We start from the raw sequence: 16,672 nt of genomic DNA on the forward strand, positions 1-16,672 counted from the left end.
GTAATGAAACTGCCATAATAACTCCTAAACAATGTGGTTCTGAGAGCTTCTGGGTTGGTGAACATATTGACGTGCTGGGAGGGTGGTGTGCCTCCCCTCACTGGGCCTGAATACCTTTCCCTATACATCTCTTCCATTTGGCTGTTCCTGAGTTGTATCCTTTACAATAAACCAGTAATAGTAAGTAAAGTGCTTTCCTGAGTTTTGTGAGTTGTCCTAGCAAAGTATCAAACCTGAAGGGGGAGGGGTTATGGGAACCCCTAACTTTGTAGCCAAATTGAACAGAAGTATGAGTAACCTGGGACCCAATACTTATGACTGGCATCTGAAGTGAGGACAGTCTTGTGGGACTGAGCTCAGAAACCTGTGGGATCTGACACCAACTTAAGGTAGTTAGTGTCAGAATTGAATTGCATTGTAGGACACCCAGTTGATGTCAGAATTTGTTGGTGTCAGGAGGAACAAAACCTCTCAATACCACTGAGTAAAGCCTATTCAAAGTCTACCCTTAAAAAATTTGAAAACAAGTCTCAAATATTCAAGGTGGTCTGCAAGTAACTTAGCTGCCTCTCAAAACAAAATTAAACTTTCTTTAAAGGGAGGCATCAAAATACAATCAACAATGTAATATGCAAAATGTCCAGCATCTAATCAAAGATTACTAAACACATGAAGAAGCAAGAAAATGTGATCCATCACCAAGAGAAAAATCAGTCAATATAAACAGGCCAATATGAAAGTGGTAGACCAAATTTTAAAACAGATATTATAAATATGTTCAAGATTTAAGGGAAAAAATATATAGATTGTCTCATACAACAAAAACAAATAAATAAAGCAAGCCTTAAAAAGATTTAACATAAAATATGGATATGAGAGGAGAAATGAAAAATATGAAAAAAATCAAATGGACTCTCTAGAGCTGCAAAATACAATATCTGAAGTGAAAAATTCACTGGATGGACGTAACAGCATATTAGAAACTATAAAAGAAGAGATTGGTAAACTTGAAGACAGCAATAGAAACTAAATGGAACTTCAGAGGGGGAAAAAGCTGCGCAAAAACCCACAACAAACACAAAAAGTGACCTGTGGGACAATATTAAGTGGCCTCATGTATGTGTAATTGGAGTCCTAGGGTGGGGGACAAATATTTCAAAATGCAATGATGGAAAAACTTCCATTTTGATGAAAACTACAAACCTAATTATCTAAGAAGCTAAATGCACCCCAAGTAGAATAAACACACACACACACACACCCCACCCCAACACATATAAACCACAGAAAGGAACATAATAATTCATTTGCTGGAATCCAGCAGTAAAGAGAAAATCTTAGAAGCAACTGGAAAAAAAGAAAGACAAACTATATACAGCAATACAAAGATAAGAATTTCCTGACTTCTTATCAGAAACAATGCAAGCCAGGAGACAATAGAATGACCTATTTCAAGTGCTGACATTTCTAAAAAGAGCCTCTCAACGTAGAATTCTATATTTGGCAAAAAATATTCTTCAAAGATGAAGGCAAAATCAAGACATCTTTAGAGAAGAAGCTGAGAAAATTTGTCACCAGCAGACCTGCATTAAAATAAATGCTAATGGGAGCTCTTCAGCTGAAGAGAAATAATACCAGATGGAAAGCCAGATATACAAAAAGGAATTAAGAGATCAAGAAATGATAAATATGTGAATATCTATGATACTTGTTCTAACTTAAAAATATCTTTACATGTAATTATTTAAAGCAAAAACTTTAAAAAACACAATGTATTCTGAGGTTTATGACATAAGTAGAAATAAAATAGAAGGATACCACAAATCATGGCAGGGGGACATTTTAAGAGTTCTGTTGTTTCTTAAATTGTACCTGAGATTGTGTAATATTTTGAAAGTAGACTGTTATGAATTATAAATATTGTAAACTCTAAAGCAGCCCCCTAAAAATAAGATTAAGAGGTATATAGCTAATGTATTAGTTTCCTACGGCTGCCATAACAAGCTATTACAAACAGAGTGGCTTAAAACAGCTGAAATTTATCCTCTCAGAGTCCTAAAGGCTAGAAATCTGACATCAAGGTGTCAGTAGGGCCAAGGAGACTGAAGGCTTAGGGAAGAATCCTTTCTTGCCTCTTTCTAGCTCCTGGTAGTTGCTAGCAATCTTTGGCATTCCTTGGTTTGTAGATGCATCACTACACTCTCTGCCTCCATCATTTGGCTTTCTCTTGTGTGTCTGTGTGTCTCTGTTTGCTCTTCTTACAAGGACACCAGTCATTGGATTAAGGCCTATCCTAATCCAGCATGACCTCCTTTTAGCTAATTATATCTGCAAAGACCCTATTTTCAAAACAACATTTTGATGTTGTAGTGAACATGAATTTTGGGGGACACTATTCAATCCAATACTGCTAATAAACCAAAAGTGGAGATTACATGGAATTATAAAAATATTCAATAAATTATTTGATTATTAGAAAGTAGACAACCTCCCCAGGTATAGAAAAACAATACAGTTAGGGCCAGCCCCAGTGGCCTACTGGTTAAGTTTGGCGCACTCCGCTTCGGCAGCATGGGTCGGTTCCTGGCCATGCTGTGGTGGCAGCTTACATACAAAAAGAGGAAGACTGGCAGCAGATGTTGGCTTAGGGCAAATCTTCCTCAGCAAAAACAAAAAAACAAACAAAAAATCAATATAGTTAAATTGCTATAGAGCTAAACTGTCCAACTACTCTTTTCATGTCCAGATCGGGCATTTTGGTGAATGGAAGACACTGGATGTTTATTTACTTATGCCCATCTAGTACTCATTTCCTTTTTTTTTCTTGCTCGCAGTGATCCATTTCCTACCCAAGTGACTCATTGGAAGGTAACTCCATCCCCTGCTCAGGGTTAAGTTGTGATTGGTTTAATGACTCGTGTTAGTCCCATTTCCCTTGCCAGTCATTTATTTGGGGGTGAGCAGGTGACCTAGTTCTGGCCAATGAAATATGTGGGTGCTACTAAGATTTTTCTGGGAAAAGTTATTCTCACTCCTGAAGAGGATACACTCGGAGAGACAATCCTTTTTCTATCTCTGAGTACTACTGTGTTGGAGTACCACGTTTAGAACTGCTTCAGCCATCTTGCTACCAGGAGAATCACAGAGAAGAAGAGTTGGAGCCTGGTGAATCATACATGGAACTTCCCAACCTCTGAACAACTTATTATACGGAAAAATACAAGTCCTTTTTTTAAAGCCAAAGTGAATGAGGATTTTCTGTTACCTGTTGCTAAAAGTATTCAAACTAATAGAGTCGGTCTGCATAAGACCTAGGTAAATAAACCCAGATTTTCATTAATCACAGCTGTATGAATGGGACATGCTCCCTATTCATGGCCTATAATCATATATCTTTTGAAGGCCAAGAATCAATCAGTAAACTCCTGCCAAAATAAAGATGCAGATTGTCTACCTTCAACTAATATTATCTTAAAGATCTGACATCTAATTGTAATTTTCTATATTAATTTTTTCTTGGTCACATAATTAGCCTATTCTTTATCTGTACTAGTGAGTGTATCAATCACATATCACACATTACATATCACATATATGTAAATGTCTTATCAAAACATCTTACATATAGATGATTATATAAATGTAAGAGTAAGATGAGGGTAAATCTGACATGACGGTACTGATGTCATGATAAGGGAAAATCTGGTGATATGTAAAGCTTCCCATCAGAATTTTTTAATCTTATATTTTCATTTTGAAAATATTTTTAAAGTTAGACATAAGGATATTCTAGAATAGGTCTCACATTTACATTTGTGTTTATGATTACATTGTCACCCAGTGATCCCCTAAGTGGCAGTACTTGATTTTTTTTTTTTGTGAGGAGATCAGCCCTGTGCTAACATCTGCCAATCCTCCTCTTTTTTTGCTGAGGAATACTGGCCCGGGGCTAACATCCATGCCCATCTTCCTCCACTTTATATGGGATGCCGCCACAGCATGGCCTGACAAGTGGTGCGTCAGTGCGCGCCCAGGATCCCAACTGGCGAAACCCAGGCCGCAGCAGCGGAGCACGTGTGCTTAACCGCTTGCGCCACCAGGCCAGCCCTGACAGTACTTGATTTTTAATGTGTTATAATAAAGTCTGATATGCTGTAAGGTCAAAATGATAATCGGCCCATGGCTGTTACTGTGATGGTGTTGAATTCTTTTAATAGTTTAAGGACAAAACTTTTCTTCTGCAATGATAATTCATGCCGCAGCATCATCTAGTCTTCCCTTGGCGTGAATGCATTAGTCATACTTTTAAAGAAGTAAAACTCCTGAATACAGTGTTGATGCCTAAAGTGCAGATTATTTTAAGTTCAGCACGCCTGGGCTCTGTGACTCAGTTCTCCCTCCATTTTTCTCTGTTTGAACTACTAGGAAGCTTTTATTCACCGAGACTACGTTGGACTCCCCTTGGCTCATATGCAAATGCAGATGCAAACACGGGCCTTGAAGTATTTGGTTATGTGATGGTATTCTGGAGGACCCCCAAATATGTTTTTTATTGCATATTTTTCTTTTAAAAATGAAACTGAAGCTTAGAAATGTTAAGTAACTTTTCAAGGTTGTATGACTACTAAGCGGCATAACCATAGTTTGAATTTAGGTATTTTGTCTCCAATTATAGTGCTTTTCCCACTATTCCAGTGTTTCTCGATTTGGTATGTATACCACTGGTGATATATCTGATGATCTTAGGTAATAAATAGGAAAACATTTTTATTTTTACAGTTGTCTTAAATATGTACTGGAAAATATTAATTAAAATTTTTAAAAATTAAAAAATTATACATCAAAACTTTGATTTCTCAGGGTTAAAGTAGTTAGCACCATGAAAATCTATCTTAGTCAGAACACACAAAGCACAGGATATGCTCAGGCAAGTATACGGATGTTTCCAAATTCCAGTAACTGCATCTTCTGTTATATAAAATTATTGATGTTAGAGATGATATCGATCACTTATATGGTTTCTCATATAATGAGTTCCTGCATCGTTTTCAGCAAAACATTGAAGTCTTTCTTCCAGAAACTCAGTTATTTGCAAAATCAATAAGAAGACTTGTTTCTCATATATAATCTATCGCAGCCATAGGAGGATTTACTTACTGACTAAACACAGGAAAGTCTTTCCCAACAGAGAACTGCATGAAGATTTAACAAATCTGTTAAAGATATCAATCACATTAAGAGCAGGCCAATTAATTCTTGACTTTTTTTTTCTCAGATAGGTCGTGACCATAAGCTACATTTGTTTCATACCGAAGATCAGTGGCTTTCACAAGAAAAAGTCCTCTCTTGTCTATTCAAATTGCAAGATGAACTTCAGGACTTCTAGAAGGAACCCATCACTCTGTAAGATTGTGTGCATTATTGAGACTGACTTTGTAAACTAGCTAATCTCACAGATATATTTGCTCATTCAAAAAACTTAAATTTTCCTTTCAAGGCAAGTTTATGAAAATATGCCATGTGCAAAGTCGAGTGCATGCAATTCTCATGAAACTGGGGTATGGGATACATGCCACGACTGTTGGGTCTTGGTTCCCAATAGCATGGTTTCCTTTTGTATGTTCTCCACGCATATTCACCTTGTGTCCTGTGACTTGCTATACCCACTTATTGTTCTAGTTTATTTTTATAGATTCTTGAAGACTTTCTATGTAGATGATCATATTGTCTGGGAAATAAGATAATTTTTTTCCTTCCTTTCCGATCTGTATGCCTTTTCTTTCTTCTTCTTGCCTTATTGCTAGGACCTCCAGTTTGGTATTGAATAGGCATGAGAGCAAACTTGTTCCCAGTCTTAGAGGATGTGATGTTGTGATTTATAATATGAAATATGTATTTGGTCTTTGTTCCATTTCTGACACAGAACTCCTAAAACTCTTGGAATTTCCTAAGTGATGAGAGTGGTAAAGGTGTCTTGTTTTATCTTCATGAGGTGACTTTTGGAACCCAGCTAAGGAGAGGGGCTGGTTGCCAGGAGAACCAACCATGTGATTAGAGGGTTGAAACTTTGAATCCCACGCTCTCTGCCCCCCAGGGAGGGAGGAGGGGCTGGAGATTGAGTCAACTGCCAATGATTTAATCAATTATGCCCATGTAATGTAGCCTCCATAAAAACCCAAAAAGACAGGTTTGAAGAGCTTCCAGGTTGGTGAACACATGGAGATTTGGGGAGAGTGGCCCTCTAAGATAGGGCATGGAAGCTCTGCCCACTTTCCCCATACCTGGCCCTATGCATCTCTCCCATCTGGCTGTTCTTGAGTTATGTCCTTTTATAATAAACCACTAATCTAGTAATAAAATGTTCCTCTGAGTTCTGTGAGATGCTCTAGCAAATTAATTGAACCAAAGGAGGGGGTCGTGGGAACCTCTGATTTATAGCTATTTGGTCAGAAGCACAGGTGACAACCTGGGCATGTAATTGGCATCTGAAGTAGGGGGCACTCTTATAGGACTGAGCCCTTAACCTGTGGAATATGATACTATCTTCCCGTAGGTAGTGTCAGAATTGAGTTGAATTATAGGACACTCGGCTGGTGTTCAAGAACTGCTTGATGTGGGGGGAAAAACCCCACACATTGGAATTGGTGCTCAGAACTTGTTAGGGGAGAAAGCATTCAGCCTTTCACCATAAGAATAATGTGAGCTGAAGTTTTTCATAGATTTCCTTTTTCGTATTATCTATTTTCCTTCTCCCATTAAGCTTAGTTTTTGGGTAGAATTATCCCCATTTACAGATGAGAATACTGAGGCTCAAAGAAGTTATGTAAACTGCCTACAATCATGCAGCTAGCAAGAGGCAGTGGAGACTCCAATGCCAGTGCTGTTTCAACTGTACCAATGATCCAATTTGTCAAGTGCCTGACGCTTTATTCAATTTAAATCATTCATTTAGTAAACAATTATTGAGTACATACTGTGTGCTGTGCTTTGAACGTGCAAAGCAGTGAACAAGTTATTTACTTATATTAAAAATAGTTTTAAAATTAAGATGATACCCATGTTATCTTTTAACATAGGCTTGCAAGAGGTTCTTGCATAGATAACTTAGAAAGATAAGAGGAAGTCACTTTACCAATGGAAATTAATGTTCAATCAGGATGGCGCATTCCATTAAGCATCAAAGAAATCCTGAGTTTTAGTTCTTAAAGCATGAATTTGTGTCTCCAGAGATAATTTGTGATAACAACTGTGTATCTGATGGCTCTATTTATCTGTATTGAAGAACACACTATTCCACCTCGAATATAGGCTGTACTAATGGAACAGCATGATTGGTTTGGTAATTGCTATTGTCTTCTTTAAGCATCATATCAGAGAATGTACTTTCTGATTTTATTGGGAGTTAATTTATTCATATTTTAAGTATTTTGGATGAGAAAATTTTAATTTTAGGTTTACAGTTTTTTTAATCCTTGTACATATGTAGGTTCTAATTCATTCATTCTAAATTGAGGGATAGTTTGCAGAGTGAAAATCAGTTCATCTTTCTTCTCCAGGTTATAAATAAATATGAAGAAGAAAGTCAAGATTGTAGCAGAGAAGCATAGAATGTTAGGACTGAAAGAGACCGTGGTGATCACCCTGTCGTTTTACAGATGGGGAAACTGAGGCCCAGAAAACTTAAGTCACATTATAAGATTATACAGCTACTGTTCAAATGGCAAAGCGAGGACTCAAACACAGGTCTGTGTCTCCACGGCCTGTATTGTTTCCATTTCCGCAGGCTGACAAGCATCAGATGAGTGGCTGGAATAGTTTATTTTTAAGGGCCCTTTCAATTCAGAGAATCTTTTATTATTTTTCTCCTGTCATATGTAGAATTGTATTATTCCTACAAAAACTAATATTTGAAGTATTTCATGCTGTTCTCTCTGAATAAAGAAACATTTCAAATTATGACCAATAGTTTTAAAAAGTCAGTTATAGGCCAGTTTAATTAGAATTACCACTGCCTTTGAAGAAAAACTCAGAATTCATATACATGTTTTAGTTAAATGGAACAATTTTGTGTAAGTGTTTGTGTTTTACAGGATATGTGGTTGTCCTTTTACCATCTGTTTCAAAAAGGACCCACAATTCCCTGTCACAGTAGAGACATTCACCTGCAGGGACTCCACGCATCTGCGCCTAAACGAGCAACTCGACACTGAGCTTTCTCAAGGCACAAAATCAGCCTGATAAATATAAAAAATAGATCACTGCTTTGAAATGTAAAGTGTGCACTGCCAAAAAAAATGAAATCTACATATTTAAAATTTGAAAGTTCTATAAGATTATACCAAGCAATGTTTTCCTTTTAGAAAAAAGATTTTAATTTTTCCTGAATGGTGATTAAATCATTTTTATTTTGGTCAAATCCACCAAACTGTAGCCTCTTAGCCCACAGCTGTTTTCAGCTATGTCCCCAGCACCTATCTGAGAATTACTGGTCATGCTGATTAAAAATGCAGATTTCTGGTCCTTTCCCAGACTGCTTTTCTAGTTGGAGCCTTGGGATTTTGGATTTTAATACCCTCTCCTCCCCACTCCCAGGATGATTCTTATGTGCATTAAGTTTGGATCATTGGCCTAGAATACAGTTTAATCTTAGTTTTAACACCACCAACCACACAGGGTGCTTCATACTGCATTCTCTGATGCTGATAATGTAATGCCTACTGAGTTCCAGCTTCTCAAGCCCTTATAGCTAGAGCTTCTCAGCCCCCACTTACAGGCCAGTCCCCATGTAGGTTCTTGGTCCTTGGATTAGTTTTGTGCTTGTTCAGGGAGAATTTTAGGCTCCACAGGTCAGTGGTCCAGGGATCAGCATTGAGAATGACCATGCTGCAACATTAGTATCTGTTCTGGCCCCTCCTTCTTTAGTACTCCAGGGAAGGGAAAAGGTGTATACTGCAGCATCCTCCTCACCTCTAGGGGGCCCCACTTCTCACTGGTTTGTTGTTTCATTCCACAAAGTTTATCATTTTTGTTGTTAGTGCATGAAGTCGATTACGACTCCCAGAGACCCTGTGTTTTTGTGCCGTCCTCTCAACTTCCAGCACTGTATCAGACAATGCTCCTCTGCTATCCAAAGGGTTTTCATGGGCATTCTGAAATGGGTGGCCAGGTCCTTCTTCCTAGTCTGTCTTAGTTTGGAAGCTCTGCTGAAACCCAATGGGTGGTGTGGTTCCATGACCAGAAAGGAACCAGGGGCCGCGGAGGTGAAAGCGCTGAATCTTAACTATTAGACCACTAGGGCTGGTTAAAGGTTATCATACAGCCTTCAAACTAATCCTTCGTCTCCCTCTCTCCTCCCAGCTCCACACAAAGGGGCTGGTTGGGCAGGATTTTAGGCCTGGGCAATAGTTACATGTATGTTTTTGATGGAAGAGTGAAGCATTATTCATTTTATCCAAAACAGACTATTTTAGGTCTCCAAATAGGTCTTAGAACTGTCTCTAAGTTTTAATTACACTCTTTCCTGTAGGCTAATTGCCACTTAATTTAAAATATATCATTGACAAGTCATCACCTCTAGGTTTTGGCAAACCCACATCTCAGACCAGAAACCCTTTGATGTTTAGGTCTCGTATTTTAAAGGAAGAGATGCATGCACCAGAGGCCTCAAATCCAGTTCTTTCTGGGCTAGTAAAGGCACCCAGAGGAGGCCAAGCTTCCTTTTCATCTCCAGCTGACTCTCCAAACCGTTTCTTCTTTTGGTGCCAAAGGTGTCATACAGTCATCTGTCTTTTCAGCTCAGAATTTCTGGCACAGGGAGCACACTTTTATCTGTGATGTGTCTTTATGCTCTGTGGTGCCTGGAAGTGTGTGAAGGAATAGAACCTTTACCAGAAAGAAGACAATCTTTCCAGAGGACGACACAAAAGGTTTCTCTGTCTTTCCATCAAGCTCCCTTTCAGTCTGCAGAGTCAGCCTTGAAGGGCACCAGGTGTTTCCCTCTCTTCTTTAATTGTACCCTCTGATTCCAGCACCAATGTTGTGGTCACCCACATGAGCAGCTATGGAGATCCTGGGAAGGTTACGGAGGATCCTTAGGGTTACAACTGATAATTCTTTACGAACCTCCCCAGGAACGGGTTGTTTTCTAGATTTTGCAGAATAAAGTAATTATAAGTCAAACAATCTTTTTTTATTTTTCTGCCTCTCATAGCAGAACTTTACTGCCTAATTGTCCTAAAGTGCTGTTTTGGCAGGGATGACTAGCCCAAAAATTCGTGCTCCCTTCCAAGATGAAGAGTTATTGCTGGCAAGCGGCTGTCCAGCCACAGACACTGAGTCTCAGCTTCTAGTGCACTTGGGAGGGACCATGTGACTAGTCCTCACCAAAAGATCTCGAGCAGAGGTCACCTCTGGCTGAGCTGGTTAAGTTCCAGGTGCATGCCCTTTCATCTCTTTGTCATCTGGCTGCACGCAGAGAATCCAGCATTGATGACAAAGTGGAGCCACAAGACAGAAGGAGCTTGGATCCTGAGTCACCACTTTAGAAGAGAGCTGCCCAGAAGAGCTGCTTGACCAGGAATATCTACTTCAAATTTGTGAGTGAGAAATAAACTTGTATTGTGCTAAGTTGCTGAGATTCGGAATTGTTTGTTACAGTAACTAGAGTCAGTTACCCTGACTCATACAACTTTCTTCCTTAGAGTGAGGATGAGGATGCAAAAGACAATGGAGGGTAAAGGACTGGACAGCCTCATTGGTCACATATGTAAGAAGAACACATACAACTAGAAACCCAAGTGCCTAGAATTCCATACTTCACACGTAATCAGCATCTCTAATCATCCTGCCTAAAAACACGGTACTCAGATCTAATACTTATCAAGCTGCAGTGTGCAGGCAGTGCAGGAGGTTTAGAGACAAATGAGCTAGAGTCCCTTAAGTCTCTTGTGGCAGCACAATACCTGCCAAATAGAAGCACTGGATAAATGTTTGTTCAAGTGGGTAGTTGGAGAGTCAGATATGAAACAAAATACTTACAATAGAAGATAAATGTTCAAACAGAGCTAGGGGAACAACAAATTTCGCTTACACATGGTCTATGTCAGTGGTTAGCAGAGAAAAGGTCACAGTTTCTGGCGGTCTCTACAAACAAACATACAGACAGCACCGGGTTCATTACAGTTGTTGGGTAGAAATGAAGCCCACAGCTTGGACCTCACCTCCTATCATGGCTGCTCTGGGAATTCCCAGGCCTCCCTGACTTTTCTGCTAGTGGTCCCATCCAAGTCACCCTTTGTTGGTCCCCTTTCCTCCTTCCTCCTCCCTGTCCACATCCCTGCTGCATCCTCACACTGCCCCTCCCAGCACCTCTGCTCGATGGAGGCCAGGGCTTGTAGCCCCCACCAGGGAGATGTTCTTGCCTATTTCCCTGCTTGTTGTCAGCCCCCACTGTTCACTGAGTGCTGTATGTCCTGAACACTCGTCTTCTCTGGTCCTTTGATGAGAGGACAAAATCGTGGCTCCTAGGACCAAGAGGGAGGAAACTAGCACCCTTTCTCCAGCTGAGAGTCACCTCCTCACTTTTCCCTTCTGCTCATACATTTCAAGTTCAGGTTCTGAAGAGGCTGTTTGGGGAGCAGGCATTTGGCATGGCCTGTCGGCTCCCCGCTTCTCACAAGGGGTTAGGCTCTGGTCTGGTCTATGCTTTTGAGAGCATTAGGCGGAGTTTGTGTTTCAAACATATTTTGATATACTTAAACATGTTTCATGATCTTTAAAATAAAAAGGTGAGGGGCTGGCCTGGTGGTGTAGTGGTTAAATTTACATGCTCCGCTTCTGCGGCCCAGGGTTTGTGGGTTCGGATCCAGGGGACAGACCTACACATCACACATCAGGCCATGCTGTAGCGGCGTCTCACATACAAAGTAGAGGAAGATTGGCACAGATGTTAGCTCAGGGACCATCTTCCTCAAGCAAAAAGAGGAAGATTGGCAACAGATGTTATCTTAGGGCCAATCTTCCTCACCAAAAAAATATATATATGTAAAATAAAAAGGTGAATCCAAAGTATTCTGTAAAATTGGGGTAGAGGTGGATCGGGGGTTCATTTCTCAGGCTGCTTCCAGATCTTGTCTTGTCAGTGGAGCAGTTTGCCACTACTCAGTTCTGCCCCATGAGGGCACCAGAGACTGTTTGCTGTACAGAGGACAGTGCATAGATGGAAACCAGACAGGTTCTGGGGCAGCAATCAGCTGTGGGACCAATGAACAGAGTCAGAGTTTGGCCAGCCCTGAAAGCCCTGCCATGTGCATAGCCCTGAAGAGCTCTGCACGGCAGGTGGATGACAGCTGGGTTAGCGGGATGATGACAGGACCCAGATGGCAGAGTTCTAGCTCCAGCTCTGCTATCAGCTAGCTGTGTGGCTTTGAAAAGTCACTTAACTTCTCTGGACTTTAGTTTCCTCTTATGTAAAAAGATGGGGTGGAAGGAGTTGACCCAAAAGGTGTCTTCCAGCTTTAGTGCTTTAAATTTCTCTAAATAAGAAAAAATGGGAAATGATAGAACAACATAGATTTTTATTTTCTGGAAGATTTTATTTTTCGTGAGGAAGATTAGCCCTGAGCTAACATCCCTTGCCAATCTTCCTCTTTTTGCTTGAGGAAGATTGTCCCTGAGCTAACTTCTGTGCCAATCTTCTCTATTTTGTATGTGGGATGCCACCACAGCATAGCTTGGTGAGCAGTGCGTAGGTCCACACCCGGGATCTGAACCCGCAAACCCTGGGCTGCCAAAGTGGAGTGCGCCAAACCTAAACACCACGCCATGGGTCCAGGCCCCCTGGAACCTTTGAAAGTGTCCCTGTCCTGGGCACAAACCACAGCATGACCAAGAGTGAATATGGCAAGACGGCTGGGATGGGGGTGATGTCAGAGCTGTGAATGACAATGGAGGACAATGAGGCTCAGGAGAAAAATTGGGGGTGGAAATCTCACAAGGTCTCCCTAATCCAGGATCTTAGCCATGCTAGGAGCAGGATCTGGAGGAAGAGTGGATAACCTTTTTGTCACCATCCCAAGTTATCTAGCTGTGTATGAAATAACAGCCATGAAACACAGTATAACCCAGACCTGTTCAGGAGTGTTTGGTATCACTCACCAGCCCTGTTGAAATGTGGGCAGTCATCTCAACAGTATTCTGAGGCACAGACGAGCTTTCCTTGACAAGTCATTTCCACACTCGAGTTGTGCACAGTATTTTGGTTCACACCAATTCATTGGGGTAGGGAGATGAAATGCAAGTATGTAGCATTGTTCTTGAATAAATGAATGAATAAGTCAATGAATGAAAGAAAGAGTGAGCACTGAGTGGGCGAGTGTTGGCTGTGAGGATAGTAAAGGCAAGTCTGATTCAGGCATAGCTCCTCAGTGTTAGTCTTTAGCTCCTGAGCAGAGAGGACATGGCGGCAGGTCAATGGGGTCTAGTCCGCTGTCCCAAGTGGTGCTTGCATGTAGGTTAAATTCAGAGTCCAGCGTGTTGCAAAGGACTCTAAAGAGACTGCAGGGAATAGGGAAAGGGTGGTCTCCTATGTGGTAAATGCCAGAGGTAGAGGTAGAGGCAGCATGAGATCTTCTGAATGTGGGGAAAACCGCGTTATCACTCTGTTGGGGGCAATACCAAACATTTCATTCCCTGTCTTGCAGGGATGTCACATGCGACACGGGTCAGTAAAGCAAGATTGAAGGGGGGGACAAGGATTGCTTAGAGAGAGGCATCAAGGCAGTGGGATCCTTGGAAACCTTTCTGAGAGGGCATTGCCCTCCCAATTTACAGAATTCACCACTCTCCTGAAAAGTCATAAGGAAGGCAAGTACTGTGTCTTTGGTCTTGCCTTTGCCTCTTTCCAAAAGCCCCTCCCATCACGGGAGCCACAGGCAGATAGGCTTACAGTGGAGAGGGGTAGGGAATCAAGGACTGAAGGGAAGAAACGCACAGAAGGGGTGAGGTAGGCATGGCGGGCTGGCCTTCTAGACCTGGCTCCACTGCTTATGCCTATATGATCTTGGGAAAACCCATAACCTCCCTGACTGATCCTTAGTTTCCTTACCTGCACAGTGGGAACCATACTTGCACCTCCCTCAGAAGGCTCTCATGAGGATTAGGTGAGATGACATAAACAAAAGGGCTTTGCAAACTATACAGCATGGTAAGAAAATTAACTATTTTTGTCATAAAAGACAGAGGTGGTGTGTGTGCACCCAGAGCACCAGGATTATTACTATTTTTGCTTGGTGGGTTTTTGGAGACCCCTACCGACTTGCCAGAACTACTTCTATTGGGTGACTGCAGGTGGTAGCAAAGTAAGTTTTTGAATGGGCTCAAGAGCATTCTGTGTGTGGCCTGAATTCTTGCATTGCCACCCCTCAGCCTGGTCTGGTCTGCAGAAATCACCTTTTATAGTAGGTCGGAGGGGACCTGGGGGGTACCTGCAAATTTTCTGCTAGTTCACTACATTAGCACAGGTGACATACTTCTATTTTGCCATGGTAACCTACAACTTATTTGACAGCCAGCAGTGGTGACCAGAAAACGTTATTGCTTTGAAGCCCACTAGGCCATGAATGCCTCCCTGGGGCCAAGAAATCCCAGATGCTTGGACAGAGTCTAGGAGGAGAAATCCTGGGGGCCAGATGATACAAAATATTCCCAAAACACATCTTTGAAAGGCTGAATGGACCCTCTTGCTTCAATGCACCACTAATGCCACTGTGATGTGCATCTGATAATAATAATGAATATTAATTCAGAGTTTATGATGCGCCTGGGACTGTAAGTACTTTATATGCATGATCTCATTGTTTTAAAACTTCTATTTATTTTTTTATTGTGGTAAAATATACAACATAAAATTTATCTTACCCATTTTTAAGTGTACAATTCAATGGGCATGAAGTCTACCGATCTCCAGAACTTTTTCATCATCCCAAATCGAAACTCTGTACCTGTTAAATTATAATTCCCCATTACTCTCTCCCCCCAGCCCCTGGCAATCTCTAGTCTACTTTTTGTCTCTAGAATGTCTATTCTAGTATCTTATATAGGTGGAATCATACAATATTTGTCCTTTTGTGAGTGGCTTATTTCACTTAGCATAATTCCTCAAAGTTCATCCATGTTGTAGCATGTGTCAGAATTTAATTCCTTTTTAAAGCTGAATAATATTCTGTTGTATGTATATACCACATTTTATTTATCCATTCATCTGTTCATGGACATTTGGGTTGTTTCTACCTTTTGGCTCTTGTGAATAATACTGCTTAAAACTTGTTTTTTACTGGAAAATTCCAAACATATACAAAAGTAGACAAAAAAATATAATGAACCTCCATGTACAATTATCAACTCATCAACGATTACCAACTCATGGCCAATCTTCTAGCATCTATATCTCTTCCTGATTTCCCCATCCCATGTTATGTTGAAACGTATCTCAAATATCATAGATACCATTATTATTTTCATTTTACAGATGAGGAAATGAAGGCACAGAGAGGTTAATTATCTTACCGAGGTTATGACAGCTGAGCCCATACTCATGTGTCTTTGCTACATCTGTGTGTATGTCAGTGTGTTCACATATACACACACATGCATCAGGTCAACTTTGGGCAAAACTGTACATTTGGAAACTTTTCCTTTTCCTACATCTTTTCCCACATTTGGATGCCATGTGTAATTTGGAACAGATAGGCATGAGTTTGAAGTCTTAGTTCTTACTTACAAGAAGAGTCAGTGATCCCCAGCCTCCAGAGTTGTTGTGAGGATTAAATGAGATAAAGTCAGTGAAAGTGCCAGGCACCTCCTAGCATGTGGCAGGAGATCATTATGTGTGCTTTTTCCTCCCCTCCTCGGGGAGTGGGGGCTGGGGACAAGCACACCTTCCCTCCAAAAAAGTAGACCTCAAGAAAACATGCACTATCAGAGTGTGACTCTCAGAGGTCAACGTGTAATCACTGCTGGGGGATTTGTGTTGTGAAATAAAGGATTTTATCTTTTTGCCTTGCGGTGCGGTGCGGTGTGCAGGTGAGTATAGAACAGAGGTGGTGCAATTCCTTCTTGCCCCTGAATCATGTGTGTGTGTGTAAGTGCACAAATGTGTAAGACAGGCCTGTGGAGAAGCTCAGGCTTCATTCTCTGCCCAGACCATTACATTATCTTTCTTTTCTGTAAGGAATTGTGACCCTGAAATAAGCAACCACTTTTTTCTATCTCCTTTTCTTCTTATTGACTAAAACAGGAGAAAAAGTCCTTTGTTGGGACCCTGTGTCATTTTTCTGGCCCGAGGATACAAAGCTGCAGGACAGAGGTTTGAGCTCAGGTCTCGGCAAGCCCAGCTCATCCCCTTCTAAACCTCTGTGGCCAGGCCCCCTGAGTTAACCTGGGAAGAGCCTGCAGAGCTCAGTGGACAATTGAGCAGGACTCACAGGCTGACCATAGAGAAGTCTCAGGTAACCTCAAAATGCATCTGCAGAGGAGGCTGGAGGGGCAATATCGCCTCAAGTATATTAGGTGATGGTTAGCAAGAGTCGGACTGGCTGTTTCCTCTGCCTAGAATGCCCTGTTCAGATCTTGCCCATGGAAGTAACATAATCCTTTAATGCCAAGCTCAAATACT

The sequence above is a fragment of the Diceros bicornis genome, chromosome 4 (genome assembly GCF_020826845.1).
Source record: "Diceros bicornis minor isolate mBicDic1 chromosome 4, mDicBic1.mat.cur, whole genome shotgun sequence".
Lineage (NCBI taxonomy): Eukaryota > Metazoa > Chordata > Mammalia > Perissodactyla > Rhinocerotidae > Diceros > Diceros bicornis.